At 40.3% G+C, this 16,833-nt stretch overlaps 1 protein-coding gene across 2 annotated transcripts in view; it reads left to right on the forward strand.

Moving 5' to 3' along the window:
- Positions 1–16,833, forward strand: part of LOC150084592 (uncharacterized) — a 189,391-nt gene that overhangs the window by 138,952 nt on the left and 33,606 nt on the right. The gene's annotated exons all lie outside the window — the stretch shown is intronic.

Consider the following 16,833-nt stretch of genomic DNA (forward strand, 5'->3'; position numbering starts at 1 on the left):
TAAGAACAAGCCGCTAATTGAATACATGGTCTAATATTTTCTTGTTGTAAATATTATACGCGTGTTGATTTTGTCACTTGTTACCATTTTGTGAGGGCTTGGCTTAAACTCCATCACCTACTGCAGAAATTTCTTGGAGGACTGCTCACCCTTAGTTGGTCTGCGAGGTAAGCACAGTCGATATATTAACCGTCCACCACAAAGAGTGGAAAAGGCCCAGGTTCGAATCCCATCAACGAGGAGAGCAACTTTTATGGGATTTTTTTTCACTGTGGCCCAGTTAGTCGCTCTCAGGCGTGGACAGCAAAATTTCCTGCTTGAAAATCCGGGTTTTTCGTCCAGCAAAACAGATAAATCGACCAGAGAACACGCACACAATTTATTGACATAAAACGCATGGGCAGGCAGCCCTAATATGGCAGTTTTTTGTTGTTTTTTTTCCCTAACCTTAGTTGTAGTCAGCAAGAGGTTTACAGTTTTTTCATGGCAATTTTTTTGGGGGTTTTCTTGCTAAAAATATGGATTCCAGCCCACAACTCGTTTAGAGGACCAAGAGTTAATTCTCTCAACTTTTCGATCAGTGTCCCAATACATACAAAATTATCTATTGGGATTATGCACACATAAAGGTTGTCCTACGTGACAGTATAGTGGTTTTGTCACTAGTTTGAAGAGGACTGGATCCATTTTCCGAATCCAGACCTCTTCAAAATCCAATTTTTAAAGTCCTCTTCAATGGAGGCCGTTGTCTGCCGATCCCAAGTCCAGGGAATGAGGCTATCCACTGAGTTATTCGAGGTTTTTCAGCCCATATAACAATAAAATTTGGCCGTGAACACAGTTCCGCACACAAAATACACCATACAGATATACTTCAGAGCGTACCTCTAAAATTTTTGATACTATCTTCATATTTTGCGCCTGTGACACTCAGACTGCCATAATTATTTACAGATCCCAGAGCAGAGTGGGTAATGAAGCACCCGGAAGACGTTAGAAAATTTCCTCTTATCATACACGAAGACGACCACAGTTAAGAAATTCCTACTTGCCAATTTCCCGTTGTGGCGTCCATTTTTAAGATAAGAAAGAGTATAAAATTCTACAGATACAGGTGTGGCGTGTAAAGGGGAGGAAGATTAATAAGTAATTCCGTACCTGCGAACGATGCCAAAACTTTTCGATCATTACACGAAAAAAGCCGACAGCGAGAAGATGAGTTCCAAAGAGTGGAAAAAAGTCTGCCTTTTATTAATCCTGTATGTTCGCGCTTCCTATCCCGATATCAATAAACGCACGGACCAGATCATACACACGATCATAAAGCAGGGCGTGTAGTACCATTTACCGTAACATATGCGTCAGATAATGTGCCTCTTCATCACTGCCTTTCCTTTATCCATCCCTCGGAATCATGGCTTAAAGTTGTTCACTCCATTTTGCGCAATAAAAACAAGAATAATCTCTTTCTGGAAGACATTTAAATTCTGGCTGGTGAGGGCATAGAAAAGTACAGCTGACGAGGCCTAAACAATACACGTGTGTCGGTGGCGTCCCAGACATTGATTTCTGTCTGGAAGTCGACCATCTACGAGAAGTAAGCCTTTCTGTTGGGCGTGCCTGTTTGAATAAAGGATGGCTATTGTCTCTCTGCGTACTTGAGACAAAACCCCGAGTGTCTTGAATGATTCTTCAGATGAAACGTGGACAATCGACTAGCGAATAAAATAATAATGAAACCAACCAGGAATAGAATGAAGAAATTATGCGTACTTGGTTATAATTGGATGAGGCGGAAAAAGTTATCTCCAAATACTAGAATAATAGTATCAAAGCTAATCAAGGGTGAGGGCACTGTTTTATTTTATTTTTTTTTTTTTTGGAACCCGCGGGAGGGCAGGAAAGAATTTAAGACATAAGTGTGTAAGACGTAGGGCAAGAAATCAGTTCCTATAAATTCTGAAAGTAAGGAGGATAATTTCTTTTAATTTACAGTCGTGTTTGATCTCAGTAAAATCTATTAGATCTAAATAATCCCATGAGTAGAAATCTTCCCTCATCTATCAATGCGGTCTTCTGCTTTCTGTTTACAATATTAAAAGGTTTTGAAATATTTCCGCTGGCCTCAGTATTTGTTGTCGTTGAAACAAGGGTCCCCTCTGATTTTTTTCTTCCGCTGCCTTGGTTGACAGGAAAAATACTGTACTTTACACTTATTGCCAACTGCAGACAAGAAGAGGAGTATTATAAAAGCTTTCTCGGCCATGTTTGTTGGAAAGTGTGTACCGACTTCGTCCCTGGCATTTCATCATTCTGCCCCAGTTGGTAGAACAGTGCGCTTCCATTACCGGCAGAGGGACAATTGTCTCACCATGGACAGGCACGCCTGTCTATCTATGGAAATAGCCAGGTGCTGTCGTCTGGAAACCAATGAGCACTGGAGCACATACAGGGTATATTGCTAAATAACGCGTACACACCATATTGGAAGAGCGACCTCTAGTACGGACGCTGTCATGTTAGCGCTGTGGGCACCAAAACGCACTGATTGGATTCAACTTTCTATTTGATACAAAACTTCGAGAACTTCGGAATTAACTACGGCTTGAAATAGCCTAACTTTAGCATAATTGAAATGATTTCGGTAAAACACGTGCAGATATGTTCAACCCCCCCATCCCCCAAAGTTTAAACAGTGCTGTAATGCTAGAAGTTATAATTTCTGTGTAGACAAAACCCCTGCCGTTCCTTAAGGGCAAAAAAAGTCTAGATCCTAACAATTAAAACTTTGTAACTCTGCAACAATTAAAACTTTGCAACTCTGCAACAATTATTTATTTTTATTAATTAAAAATAAACAAAAATCACGATCATTGTTTAACTGTTCATGACTTATTTGTTGACCATTTTCACCTATCTGATGTCACCGACCGTAAGAAATGCGCTCGTGAGGTTAACAACTGCTAAGCAGGTGCAGGTTTAAGTAACAAAGTCTTCATAGTGTGTAATTTTTCTGCATACATTTATGATTACCCCCATAATTATGCCGCATACTGTCTAAGGTCGATTTTTTTTTTTTTTTTTTTTTGTCTTTTGAAAGTTAGAAATGAAGGATTAACTTTCCAATGTTACTTTCAGGTACAGTATAACCTACGAAAAATCTGATTTCCTTAAACTTGCATCTGATTTATCAAGACGTCCATCTTGAATTATCAGATTTTCCCAGGCTTTTGCAGACATTAATTATAGAGATGAATGTAGCGTTCCATTTTACCTCGCTCCATTGACTGTTCGGTTTACAATGGAGGGAAAAATTCTTTAAGTTCATCGCAGGGTAGTCCCGTGGGTAATTATTGGCGATCAGATACGGAGAAACTGAATGAGTAGTTAGATGGATATCGCTGATCTGGGAATAATCTCTTTTCAGCTGACAGAATCTTATCATAGGGGTAAGATGCAGTAGCAAAACGCCCTTCTTCCGGCTGTCATCTCCGTGAACAGTTCTACAATATCCTCCCTTTATCGGTTAGTCTCTGACGAAGAACGTGAAGGAGGCGAATCTTGAAGATACAGATAAGATACTTTGTAGGACCTTGCAAATTATGAACATTCAAATAGTATGTCTGGTAGATTGGTGATTTCTTATTACTTTTAGTTTTTGTTATAAAGGATTTGTCTGGGACTTCCGTTTGACTTTTAGTTTAAGGCTCTAGGAGTACGAAAGTGACGTCTAGTGTCTCTTTTTTTTTAAATATATTTTCAGCGAGGGATAATTGTCTAAAAGTCAAATAACTGTATTTTCGTTTTATTTGTGTTGAGTTCTCCAAACAGAGAAATTGCCCGATTTGAGAAAGCTCGAGACATTAAACAATATAAAACTTCATAAAACGGTTTACTCGCTAAGAAGAGATGAAAATAGCGTTGACAGACAGCCAATTACCTTCCTAGACATTCTCATTCTCTGCAGAAACTCTTTTAAATCGCTGAACTCTGGGAAGCACCATCAGCAAAGCCTGGAATAGATTCTGATGATCTGTTTACAAGTTCTGGGTTTCAGAGACGAATTAGCAAAGCAGATTAAGACACTTTATGCCTCTGCTCTAATTGAATTCCGTACCTCGCTAAGCAAAACTGTTTTCGGGGAAAATATCTTTTCGATACTCGAGGAGTGAATGCTGATAATGCCTCCACTGGCTGCCATTTAAATACGAAAAGAAACCGTAATCACAAACGCGAGGATTTCCCACTTTGATCTCCTCTCCCCTCCCCTTCCCCCTCTTAATTTCTTCATCGCACATCGTATTAAAAGCAAACGTGCGGTAAGCGGGTAGTTGCCCATGACGTCACACCCGCACGTGTGGAGTTCAGCGGGGCAACAGCCCGCAGAAGGTGAAGAAGGACGAGCTCTGTTAGTGCTGTCTACCACGCTTACCACTGTCGACGCCCGAAGACCCACGTGGGAAACAGCAGTTGGCTGTTAATCGAGGTAATCACACGGAGAGCGACGTGCATTTTACCCTTTTACCTTCTGCAAAGCCCGCTAAGGCCGAGGATTTCGTATGAGAGCTGTGCTCGGAGTAACCGTGCCAATCACGGAGATTCTCGCAGCTGGAGGTATCAGCCCGAAATCTGGAGGGCAGGAAACTTGGACGAAAAGCGCGTGCAGCTTAAACATCGAATACGATACCCACGTACTGTAGGGAAGTCCTGTGCGCTTTGCTAGTTCCTCTCTTTTAGCCTCCATTCAACCTTAAACGGAGAGAAGTGCGAGTACTGACTTATCTGGAGCGAATTGAGCCCTGTCCCCTCAATAGACTGTTGGGGGCGGGAGAAGTGGGCTTGTTTGCTACGCAAGAAGAATCGTGGTTCGATCGTACTGCCCATTCCTTTAATTTTTCATTTTAGCATTCAGTTGATCAAGTCCACAAAAGTAAAAGTTTTGTAATCGTTCTCCATTCCTTCTTCATTTTGTAGCCGTTGAGCTTCGAAAGGTCCATTTCGAGAGGTTCTGAGACGCGCAGAACTGGAAGTTTGAAAATCAAAACTTAAATGTTTCTACTAAGATAATTGCCGAAGCTCATGGACAGAAGTTAGTTATTTCGAAAATCAGTTGAGAACAAGCCTTCTTTTACCATTATGCAGCTAGCATAATAGGAGGGACGTTTAAATATTTCCTGGCCTGAGTATGAATGAGTAATAGAACAGTGTTAAAAATTTCTGCGCTTAATGTGGGTCCGACTCATGGATGAGATGGATCCTCATCTTATTCCGGCTGAGACGAAGGAGAAGTTCAAATAGTGGAAACACAGCTCTTCTGCCCCTCCATAGAAAGCCAAGTGGATTCTTTCTGCTGGCAAGGTGATGGCATCGATTTTTTTGGGATGCTGATAGATTTTTTTTTTTTTTTTTTTTTTTGATTTGGTAGTTGTTGGCGCATCGGCTTCTGTGGCCATATTGCACCTCCCAAGGTTTTTGCAGTACTTTGATCCAAGCCCGAGGCGGGAATCGAACCCGCGACCTTTGGGTTGCCGGGCAGGTACTTTACCCACTCGGCTAGCCCGGTCGGCTAATGCTGATAGAGGGTTACATCCAAGGGCATATTACACAGACCATGCTTGTGAACTCCTTGTGAGGCATTTCCGTTTGCGTGAAACGGAAATGCCTCACAAGGAGTTTTGTTCCACCAGGACAACGGGTCTGCTCACAAGCCTGCCATTGCCAGTGCAGCTTTGAAATCTTGGACCATCCCCCATATTCATCATATCTATCACTATCAGAGTTTCACCTATATCATAATTTGAAAATACACCTGGGTGGCATCCATTTTTCCACCGACAGTGGCATCATTGTTGTAGTGGATGCATTCCTGGAGGCTCAAAAGAAAACTTTTCTTCGCAGCTGGAATCAACGCGTTGCAGATTCGGTGGCAAAAGTATATTGATCCCAAAGATGATTATGTTGAAAATAACACGCTACCAGACTTCTCAAATAAACCCTTCTTCATACAAGGCCACGAATTTTTCAAACGTCCCTCGTACTTCAGTACCACACTTCTATAAATGAGTATTCCTTTAGGAGAATTGTAATGCGCATATATATATATATATATATGCAAATACTTGAGATCTGACATTTGGGTATCAGCCACAGGAAGCTGAAGTAATATTCATGAAAAGTCTACCCGAAACTTTAAGCTTAGACAACAGAATCCTTTGGTTGGTTTCCCATCCCATTTTTGATTATTGTAATATTATTGGTCCCCAAAACAAATTAATTAATAATTAATTAAATTATTATGCTTGTGAACAAAAACAAAGACTGTTTTTGTTGTTTGGAATAACCGTTGGATATTCACGATTTTTGTCTCATTAAATGTCGTGGTAACCCGATGAATCCGAGAATGCTTCAAAATGGAGTGGGACATATCGATTTAGCATCCTTTTCGAATTCAAAATGTGGATATTGATGTTAAAAATTGTGAAAAACTTTTGGTTTTGAAAGTTTGCGATAAAAAATATTATTTAATACATAGAAAGTTCAGAATCACAACGAAATTGTCAAAAGACTTTTTTTCTTGACTTTACTTAAGAGAAATCTTTGATGTGAATTCTTTAATCGATTAATGCAGATGCAATAACAACACTTCATGGAACGTATGCCGAGATATTAATAGCTGCAAGGTACACAAGAATACAGTGGTTTTACTCTAGGGGTATCTCCGAGCAGGAGGCGAAACTGTTGCAGTCGGACGTCCTCTGCTTTCCACGGGCATTGATTTTAATGGAACTCATCATTAGTATTGGTCCCCACCTTTCCATCCTCGGGCTCTGATAACTGGGTGTAGTTGAACCTACGCCCTAAGACCAGCCCTGGCTGCCACATACAGGGGTGGGGATGTAGTATGTTTAAAAATAACAGGTTAGTCAGCATTGCGTGCCACTTTCAATTTGGGTCTTCACTATCGGTTCCAGATTGCCTTCAAACAAACCCAGGTGGCACAAACAGAAACGTTCACTTTTATTTATCAGCTTCGAGTTGAATTCTAACGACCCTTCGCTTTTCGCATAAAAAGAATTATTATCGCGAGGGGTTAGTTTTTCATTAAACCTCCTCCTCCTCACTTCCTGGAAATCCGCTCGTAAAATGTCCGCGAGTTTCATGTCCGCTAACTCTTCCGCAGATCACGTGCAGTGATAAAAACTGGCACTCCCGTCTTACCCTTCCCCTCCATGGTTTCTGCACGCACACACCACAAACATAGCTGCAGACATCGCTTTGTCGGTTGAAGTGGTGACATACTCAGTGTTTCTGGCCGCTCATTACATGGACCGAATCTGCCAAAGAAATGGTTGGAAAATCGATTTCGTCGACGTACAAAACTGCAACGCAAAGGAGTACGGTGGGAAGGGGGAGAGGGGGGGGTGAGCTGTTGTTTTATGCAATGTAAATAAGGTCCCTAATTAGTTTTTATAAATCCTTCATCGCGAAAATAATTAAGTGTCGGACCGAGTTCTTAAAATCGATTGTAGACAGTTCTCTACACAAAAGAACAGATTCCAGCCTTGACGGCCTGTCACTGGACTGTGCACGCTGCGAAAATGCTAGCGAAGACCACCCTGATATAAATTATAAGTGGCTATCATTATGCACCTCAGAAAGGTGAAACTAGTATCTTCCTAAGTGTGTGTGTTGTTTATTTCTTCAGCCTAATTTACAAGTAAAATTTTAAGTCCAACCGTGTTCTTGTATGACCCCTTGCGGCTAGCTCATCTCCGTTGTGAATCATGATGATCACTCCACGCGCTCACCGTACATGCACGTCCACGGTGATCAATAGATACGGAAAGTGCAATAACTGGGATATCTATTACGCACGTGGTGGAAGAGATATAATCGCATGCATGACACCCAGGGGAAGACTGCAAGGACACTTGGGGAATCTTTGCGGTGGTAGATTCACCACACATCACCTGTCATCTCAGTAGTAGATGTTCAACATGGAACTGCAAACTCCGTATATGTGTTTCCATTGGATGTTTTAAAATGAGATCGGTTTACAAAATTATGATAAATATTTAATGATATTAAAGAGGAATTCAGTAAATATTCAGCATTTAGGCAGCAGCTGCTTAGGCTATTGCCTAAATATTATCTAAGCGTTATTTTAAAATCTGTTTAGATGTACTGCCTAATATTATCTTATAGGCAGTACATGCGAGGTTAAAAAAATCTTTTTTTAGGCTACTGCCTATATATGAAGAGCGTCTATATTTAGTCAGCAAGATAAATATAGCGGGGCAAAGCGACAGCAAAGAAAAACTAAAATTCTGGTAAAGGCATTTTATTGTATGCACACAAAACTACAAAGAACGAAGTCGCTAAACAAATCTTTGCTTATTCGTACTCGCAAGGATTTTTGATTTCGTTACACGATTTCGTGGTGCCTTATGGGAAATAGAGAGAAATTACACGAGAACTCTTTCAGGTAGTGTTGGGGTTCGTGATTAAGGACAGAAAGACATAATTAGTTTGCCATCCCCAAGAGGACCGAGAGCGGAAAGCGACGTTTATTGACTGCAAGAATCCAAAGGAGAAATGGCTTTCACAAGCTTCTCTCAGTGACTTAATTTTGCTGAGGGCCTTTCAGACAGTCGCGACCAAGACTTGCCCGGGAAAAAATAGCTTAGTGAGTTGACTTCTGCAAACTGGTACTTTATCTTGGAACATGTGTCTAACTTTACAAATGTCTCGAAAGTATTTGTCGACCAACCCCCGCTAGAGGGCTTAGTGTATCTCTCGGAACATCTTTTTTATGTCGCCATTAATCCCAATCAGCTATTTGCTAAATGGCGCTCTGAAGGCACTCAAAAACCCCGAGGGATCTTTGGACGGCCAAGAGTGTGGCCCACTTCTTATCTATCCCGGAAGGAAGGGAGGGACGGAGGGAGGCAAGGAGCTGTGTTGGAGCAGGTTGTTTGTCTGAGGTAAGATAGATGTCAATTGAAGGTGGAGGGAGCCCCTTACTCTAAAGAAGGGCGGTGGGAACACATTGTCCCCCCCCCTCGATTGCAGTGTCAAGCTAAAAACAATAGCGAATGTCCTCATTACAGTAGTTGACAAGACTCCTAATGACGTTTCTTTTAAGAAATGTTCCTTAATCAATACGGAGAAGGCAAAAATAAGTCATATCCTTAGAAATGTAAGATACCGGCAGTCAGTCTTCTATTGAGAGATGTTTGGAATATATATATATATAAAAGCATTGCTCCGACTACCTAATAACTCATGTTTTTATTTTCATAAGTGGAAAATTAGGCCATATGATTTCAACCATATAAAAATTAGGCTTTATGATTTCGACCAAAGAAAAATTAGGCCTTATGATTTCGACCAAAGAAAAATTAGGCCTTATGATTTCAACCATACAAAAATTAGGCATTTTACAGCGATTTAAAATCTAACTCCAACAAATTACCTTCAGAATTGATCTTTGCTTTGCATTTCTTATCCTCTGGTTATTGGACAGATAGGAAGCTCTGGGTGTATACGACGAAATAATTAATAACTGCAGTTCCAGTTCTTGTCTTCTCGGATCTATCTAAAAATAACCAATTGTCCCTGGCCCTACCGCTTTGAATTGACTGCCTTGTTGATAACCGGCAAACGACAAGGTCCATAATCCATCAAAAGTCATTCAGAAGCAACTTTAATTCTGCGATTAATATTCATTAGCGATAAGCAAAATGCATATTATACAACTGTTATCAGCCGGCATCTAGCAACAAATAAGGGAGACCCCGATATGCGAATGGATATATTTAGAAGTCCGTTATTATTCAGACATTTAGGCCTAACGTGATAACAAAAGAACAACCGTTATCTAAAAGATGAATTATTCCATTTCCATCAGGGGTTGTGTGTATCTTTAGTCTTCTGTTATCCATCTCATTTCGGTGACTTCCTATCCCCACCGGAAACCCACAGATAAGGAAAAGACTATAGGAATTAAGAAAATCCAATAGTGTGCAGCATTATGATAAATCGTGTAGCCCAATGATACTCGATTACAGAGAAGAGAGAGAAAGAGAGTGTGTGTGGAGGGGAGGGGGGGCGAGATCGAGTCTCTCTAGTCTTCTGTTTCTTGACAGCTTTGTGATTGATGATGACATTGTCATAACGGAGTCTCTGTCTTTTTGATTATTCTAATGGCGAAGATTTGTTTTAAGCGTTACTATAAGGATTACTCGTGAAAATGTTACCGAACGATATGGATTGCTAGAGGAAGGAGGCTGAGGAGGGGAGAGAAGAAGAAGAAGAAGAAGAGAAGGCGCGAAGTCAAGACAAGCAGAGTCTTTGATATTGATTAACTTTACACCAGCTGGTGTATGGGACGGAATTTTCGGTACACAATTTCTTCTTCCTTATGACTCCGATATGTATCTGAAATTTATTAGAACTCACGCGCTTCTGGTTTGCCATTGTTGCGTTTTGAAAATGCTGTTTATGTAAGGTAATATTACTCCATATCGATTGGATTCTACTCGGCAAACAACAAGCCCAGGATTCGTTGTAAACATTCACCATTCTTTTGTCATCAAAACTAAGAAATCCAGTGAGCGCCATATTTGATCGACCAAAGTATTTATAGATGGATTCTCTTTCTTTTTCTCTCTCTTACTATTACCAAAGGTGATTCACCTTTATGAGAATGCAGCCGAATATGCCTTCCCGCTCCCGACGAAATGTTATAAATGATAATGCGAAGTCTGTTGTCTTGTGTGGTCTGCCAAGGAAACGAGACAGTAGGCTAGGTGGAAGAATGAACAAGGGAAGGCAGAGGGTAATCTCTCTCTCTCTCTCTCTCTCTCTCTCTCTATACACGTTCGGCGGGTGCTTTGCTCAGGCGCCAGCTACTGGGTAGGTGTGTCACAAATGGTGCAATTAGACGGCTTTCTTGAAGTAAGGTGACTAGAGATATTTAAGTAGTTGTCAAGACAGAAGTAGCGGTGGATATGCGGAATTCTCCCATTCGAGAGAGACAATCCTCTTCTCGCGAGCAGAAGAAATGCGTCCAGGCTATAACAAAGGTGTATTAATGGGGTCTATTTTAGAAACGACTTGCGTTTCGTCCGTAAGAAAAGCGGGAGTTTGTTTCTTAAAGGAATCCTGTGTCTTAAAACAAATGACTGCGGAGAGGACTAACAAGAATAGATCAAGATCTAGTTAAGTTGAGTTGATAACCAAAATGTATTTTATTTTTCTAATCTGCAATAATACCATTTTTATTTTCAATAGATAACCAAAGCAGATCTGCACGTAGGGACTGTACAATTAATTGAACAATATTCATCCGCATGCTCCAAACACTACGATTTCTGAATCTCGAATAACAACAACATACTATTGTGCAATGAATGATCTTTTGAGCAATTATATTTGTACTTAGCAGATAAAATCATCTCGGGAACCAAGCACGCTTGCTCTTCTGGAGTCGATTACTGCGTTAAACTGTCTTTCTTACTTTATTTCATTAAATTGGGATATTTAGAATTGCACGTATTTCACACAAACAATTATGCGATTTCTGCCCCCTTATAATATCGGCACGCTAATTTTGAGGATATTTTCAATATTTTAGCCTCTGTTATTGAAATTTTTTGCTTATAAGCCAAATTTTATTGACATCAATGCAGCTTGGAAAGCTTAAAATTAGCGCGACTTAATGGTATCGACAACACAGATGCTATTGCTATTATATAAGATTGTAATATTGTGAACATCGTTCCACGCTGTCTATGGATATCAGAAATTTTCGGATTGTATCGTTAATGTACAAAAATCGATCCAGTGTGCCTCTTTTTCCTGTTTTTAGGAAGCGTGATTCATTAGAACCGGTATCAAATATCCTGCTTTCCTATAGGAAAGCGCTGGAAAAAAAGCTTCGTGACTAATGGTTTTGGGAAACAGACAGAGCCATTAATTAAGAGATAAGGATTGTAATAATTAGTCTGGCATGGCTTCCGGAAGTGGAAGGCATTTTCAGGCAGGACCGACTTCTAGAATAAAACAAAACACGTACGTCCAAAGAGAAGTCACGAATGCAGGTAAAAGTAATATTTTACACCTAACAGCGCCATTAATTTGCACATCCAAATAGCTATTTGCAAACGCCAATGCAGCTTTGGAGAAAACTTCTGAAACAAACCCAATGTATACGATAGGGGATTGATAGCAACTAATAGAAAACGAATTTACAAAACTACAGAAAATTTTGGTGATAAACGGTTTTGTTTTGGCAAACCGGCATCAAAATTAAATCTCGGCTGGGGGTGTTTTAGCCGTTAAAAACGATTCTTCTTTTATTGTCCTCACCTGACAATGAGATGCGGTATTTGCTGCAAACACTCGCTATAAATCAAAGATTTCTATTCTATCAGTCACCACTAAATGAAATCCTGCGAATAAGTTCCGGAGCTGGGATATGCAATCTGCGTTCCTTTTAAGTTCGCAGTTAATTAGCGCTTTCAGATTTACCAATATCGTTTGGAATTCATCCGGGGCTCCAGTTGAACAAACTATGCGCGAGGGACGGAAACGGTGGCATGTAGCTGTAGTTTTAAATTTGATCCATGACTGGTTTACGCCATCCGAAATGAATTTGGTGATTTGAGTACATTTCCGTGTTTTGGTATGGGCCTCAGGATATTCGCTTACTGAAAACGATTCTCAGAGTCGTTTACTGAAGACGATGCCAATTGTAGTAACTGTTATAGGCGCACTATGGCAGGAATGACGTTGCGTTTAATAAAATTTGACCCCTTTTGGACAGAATTTTTTTGTCCTCCGTTTTTTTGATTATAAGGATGAGCGAAATTCCCTAGTAGAGGAAATATGTTTGTCTCTGTGCTAACGTAGTGATACTACACTGCTCGACAAAATTAACAGAACACATACAAAACGTGGTATAACTCGTGCAGCTTATGATGTTACGTGGGTGTACCATAGAAAACGATGAAATCAGAAGACGGCAAGAAACCAAACAGGTCACATTACAGAGGTCGATACAGGATACTCTAAAATGTGGCCAAATGACATCAGTATGGAGTATGATCCCCTCAAACGTCTAAATAGGCCTGACACGGTGAACCATGATCGATATAAGGACGTCTATAAGATTCGGTGGCAACAAATCCCATTCATCCACCAGCTCAGACCTTACTCACCAAGTGACAGAAGATTTAGCCGTGGGAGTGGAATGCGACGCCCAAGAGCGTTTCCCACACACATTGGATTAGATTTAGGTCTGTGATCGTGCTGGCCACGGCAGTCGTTGGATATTTTCAGTTTCAAGATATTCCTCCACCACTTGAACTCTATGTGCGGTGGTGTTCTCGTGCAGGAAAAGAAAATCTGGACCAACCGCACCCCAAAAAAAGTCGCACTTAGGGTTCGAAGATCTGTTTTCGGTACCTCTACGCAGTTACGGTATCCTTATCAAAAATATGAAGAGGAGTGAGGCCGTTGATCATCATTCCGTCCCACAAGAAAACACCGCCTCCACCTAAGTGTCCCTTTCTATGATGTTGGAGGGATGGTACTGCATTCCTCGTTGTCTCCAGATAAAATAACGTCTAGAATCTGTTTGTAGGCTAAATCGGGACTCATCAGAAAACAGAGCTGAACCCCATTTGTCAGGGCTTTAAGTCACATGTTCATGGCACCAGTTTTGACGAGCCCTGAAGTGGTTTGGGGTTAATAGGTTACAAACCAATAGCTTCCTTGCGTAGAGTTCACTTGATTTGGGCCTCCTTAACGCAGTCCGGTTGAAATTTTTTTTCATCTGAGGCCGCAGCAACCTCAAGGGACAGTTGATGACAAGACATCGTAGGGTTCCGTCTTGCTGTTAGAGCCAGATAGCTGTCTATTCTGGTTGATCGTAGCATTTGGGCAACCTTGCCCAGCCAGCTCTTCTTGTAATGGTTCCTCTGTCCTGAAACTGCTTCCATATTTCAAGTCGTCCAACGGCCCGCCATCTCAAAGAATCATCTAAACGACGATTACTTGCCATCTTGAGTACTGGAGACGTGCTTATCCTACTTAGCACGCCAAATAACGGGAATGAAGTGATGTAATCACAATCCACGTTTTTTAGGTTTTACACTGCTCAACAAATAATTTTGTTCAGCAGTGCATTTTTAGAGGTACTGTCTCTTATAAGACTTACTCCAGAAGCGACATAAGAAATTTGCTAACTACAGTTAAGAAACTGTGAGTACCAAACAATCAATGACTAAAGTGAAATTACATTAAAGTCATACGATAACAAAAAGAGTCTGCAAGACACTGGAGGAACATTTCTAAGAATCAGAGACACCAGAAAAATGAATGATAAAGAATAGCATTATTAAAATCAAAATATGCCTGTTCTGGATAATTTGGAAAGGTCAATAGAGTGTAGAGAATTGAGTTGTAGGGGTGGAGAGGAGGGGAAGAGACTGGAGAGACGAACCAAGAGAAATGTTTGCCACATCCCTTGAAGTGACCCTGAATATGCAAGTATAACGTGGATCGCTTTGTAAGAACTCCCCTCTATATGTGTATTAGGTAATCTGTCCCAAACTAACTATTCTAGATTTTATAATCTGGAATGCCTCCATCCACTGACGCCAAAGTTGCAAAAGTAGACATGACTTGACAAGCTGGCATTTTTGTTATCAGCATACTAAATTCCCATTTTCTTATTATATTAATCAGAAGAAACGTGAAATACATGTTCTTTCAATTGTTTGTAAAATGCAGAAGGGAAATAAGTAACGTATATTACAAAAATGTTGACCATAATGAGATCTTGTTGAGTATTATTATTATTTTTTTAATCTAGGAGGAAATAAGTAATTACAAAAGAGTCGAGCGAATATTATTCTGAGGCCAATTACCTTTGTTATCAATTAGTAATTGATTTTTCATATCTGTTACCACGGGGCAAAAAAAAAAACATTAATTTAAAAAATTACAATCTAACACGCCTGAAATGTAACACACTGCGTGCATTCTTAATAAATAAAATCTCCAATAAAAATATTGTGTAGATTGAACGAAAAATTGGAGATTGGTAGAAATATTGTAATTCCCACTAATTTCCGGCAGGTGTCGCTCGCTATACAAGACATACACCACTTAAAAACGAGCGTATTTTATAAGTATTAAAGAAGAATAAACCATTTCTTGCCGTAGCTACTCCCAGTTCTCCCCTTTACTGGTAAATTATAGGGATTGTTTCTCCCCCCCCCCCATTCAACTGCTTCACCAATCGTAAATGAACGCTGCAGAAGGCGTACCCTTAGAAACTGTAACCTCGGTGCTGTCACTGAGCTATTGTCTAATTTGTAACCACGTTCAGCATGGCTTCCTGTGAATAACAACATTCTCCTGGGGATGCTTTTGATTGGTCGTTGTCGTTCGTGTTACTTAGTGATACTGGCATGATGTTTAGCTTAATTCATCCCTTCATGTCCAAACTGGCTCTTCCCCCCGTGACTCATTTTAAACGCACAGTTTTAACAGTTAATGCTATTTAGACCACTTTTTTTTTTGATTTCCGTAGCATTAGTCCCTTAGGGAGTACTTCGACACAAAACCCAAGACTTTGTAGGATAACTGGATGCTGCTAATAATGTCAAAAGAGACCATTAGTTGAATTCCCTTTGGGCCTACAAGCCAGGATAAATAAAACACAACCACTCTGCCTTCCCAATACGTCATCAGAAAGAACAATTTATTTCCAACGTTGGATGAAAATCGCTTTTCCACCGATAGAATTAAATATAAAAGATTTATTTAGAAAATTAAGGATTTTTCCAAGGATCTAAATGGCCCCAAAGAGTTCCAATTCACTGTTAATAAAGCCGCATCTTTTAACCATTGCAAACTACAGCGAGATGACAGAAAAATTAAGAATTTTATCGCTGGTTAGGTGTACCAGCAGAGGAAAATTATGGAAGTTATAACACTCAATACATCCGACTTCTTCGAGACTGGAAATTAAGCGCAGTGGCGCCCTCTCTCCCCACGTTAGTAAACTGCGTCTGGCGATGAGTTATGACCTGAATTTAACACTACCGATCGTTCATCCAGGAGACGCACGAGGAAGAAAAAATATTTAATATAACTGAACTTTGCGGAGTGCTCTAAGCAGAAGGCTCTAAAAATACTGTCGGGTGAAAAGGTAGGATAAAAGAAAGGCGAAATGTTCAACTAACAACACACCCAAACACACGCACAAAAGCCTTTGTTGACAAGATGTAATGTTACTCTATTTCTGGGTTGTCTGAAGCACTGATGATCTTCGATTGCCGGCCCTGCTGACACGAAGGCAATACGGCTGCGTTCTTTAGAGTCGGCTATTGATTTTAAAGCACATGTTTCCAAGAGCTACCTTAACATTAGCATATAGCTGATACTTCGGGGGGAAGCGAGAGAGAAAGAGGGGGTGAGGAGGGAGAGAACTCGGGCTTTAGAGAAAGGAATCGTAAAATATCGTCTTTATGCAAATAAAATATATATAATCGAATCCGTATTAGAAATGGTAATATGGATCTAATACATTATCAGCGGTGAGGTTGGAACGGGTGATCACGAAGGATGTGGGATAAAAAAAAAAAACCTCATTCGGATGAGAATACAAACGAAGCAATGTCAGAGCTGATTTAATGCCATCCGTGACGTTGTGGTGGTTTATTTAATCGTTTAGATGGGTCTAGGTTCGATTCCTAAAAAGCCTCTTTGATCTAGAATATAGTTAGCGATCTCAGGTGAGGGGAGTAGAGTTTTTCA

Source organism: Mastigoproctus giganteus, chromosome 6, assembly GCF_048544385.1.
Source record: "Mastigoproctus giganteus isolate SK-2022 chromosome 6, ASM4854438v1, whole genome shotgun sequence".
In the NCBI taxonomy this organism is placed as follows: domain Eukaryota; kingdom Metazoa; phylum Arthropoda; class Arachnida; order Uropygi; family Thelyphonidae; genus Mastigoproctus; species Mastigoproctus giganteus.